The sequence below is a fragment of the Rhagoletis pomonella genome, unplaced genomic scaffold (genome assembly GCF_013731165.1).
Source record: "Rhagoletis pomonella isolate Grant_MI unplaced genomic scaffold, Rhpom_1.0 Rhpom_scaffold_00002, whole genome shotgun sequence".
Taxonomy (NCBI): domain Eukaryota; kingdom Metazoa; phylum Arthropoda; class Insecta; order Diptera; family Tephritidae; genus Rhagoletis; species Rhagoletis pomonella.
The window spans coordinates 66201542-66203321 of record NW_023458556.1 but is presented as its reverse complement, the minus strand read 5'-3'; positions in this window follow the sequence as shown (position 1 = coordinate 66203321).

The following is a 1780-nucleotide window of genomic DNA, read 5'->3' as shown; positions in this document are numbered from 1 at the left end:
CAAAATGTTTGTAATTTTAAACATTTCATGTGTATATTTTAAACAACTCATGCTCAAAATCAAATCTTGAACATCTTGTGCGTATACTTGAACAGATTCTGGTTGAAAAATAAACACTTTTCAGTAGTAGTTTTACATGCACTTTTTAGAGTGTAGTCAAGGGTCTACGCATTATTTTAACACTCACTTTTGTAAATTTTGGTCACTAATTCATTTACAAATTGGGTTTGAAATATGCCCTTTTTTGTAAAATTCGGAAATTAGCGTACATTTATCACTCCTATTCTCCTTAAAGCAGCGACTTCACCAATACATTTTTGTATTCCACTTCACTTTACACTTTACTCGATTAGCTATAACTTGCTTTACGACTTTAATATTAACCAATTAATCACAATTCATTAAATAAAAACACCTTCAAAATCACGCGTCTGACTTTGGTTGCATATGCAAATTAAATGGCGGAGTTCAGCTGTCGAACTCCAAAATATGCAAAAGAATGAGAGACAAAAGAAGATAGGATATAACCCAGTAAGCATTAAAAGGGTGGGCTTTCCAAAACGGAACCAATCGAAATTTCAGCGAAAGTATAAGGAATTTCGTCATGAAACTTGGTGAGGATGTTGGGGGAGGCCTCCTCAACATGAATTATTCACTCTCACAATATAATTGCTAATAGTATTTTAGCAATTTGCTGTTGAATAATGTCCACTATCACCCCCTAATTTTTTTAAAATATGCCACTTATCACTTATATTTTGTGTTACATATTATATTTTCAATGCTCACATGCGTATTTTATGCATTTATTATATATAATTCACCAATTAATTAAGTAAAACGCGTTTATAAATTTGTGTTCACGTTTTACCACTTTTCACAAACAAACAGAAATAACAATGGCCGACAGTAAAGGCTCTGTTATGCATACTTGGCATTGCATGCACTGCTATACCATTTTTACGTAGAAATCAAAAACCAACAGACTTTTACGTATGTAATGCTGTGCGTTGGGTAACAGCTTACACGCGAAGCTCATTTAACAGATTCCTTATGTGACAACTCTCAAGCAATGCCAAGTATGCATAACAGAGCCTTAAGAGCAAATATGTGCTGCCATACGTTTTAAAAGTAAATACGCCACTGTTAAAGGATTTTATTAAAACGCGGTCAACACAAATAGGAGTGGTGCGTAAAATCGTCATATTTTTATGGCAACCGTTTTCTAACGGTATTTCTTTTATTCTCTTCTTATTTTTTCGCATGCAGAAGCTACCACTGCATTTTTTCGCGTATTTTCTGTGCTTACATCCATTTTATATTAAGAAATATAATTTCATTTCTTGAGATGAGTGATACCGAGTATGGTAAGTTTGCATTTCCTCACATTTAATTGAATATATTCCATATTATTATTTTTACAGATTCCGATGAGTCGTCGACAAGCGCAGGGGCAGCAAGACCACAGTTGCTAACCTCGGAGGAGTATGAGGCGATGTGGAATTTGCGCAAACTTGGGGACAGCTTTGGCACCGTTGCTCAATGCATCTTATTTGCAGAGGAGAACGGCATGCTTTTGCGTGGCAAACTATGCTCGACGCATAGGACGCCAATGTCTGTCCTCAATAAAGGCAACACAGAGCTGGGCAGTTTTTCTTGCCGGAAGGGGCAATGCCGCAACAAATCGGTTGCCCGGGCTAAAGGAACATGGTTCGAAAATGCGCATCTATCGCTGCCGCATATATTTTACGTCACTTATTGTTTTGCGCAACGCTCCAGC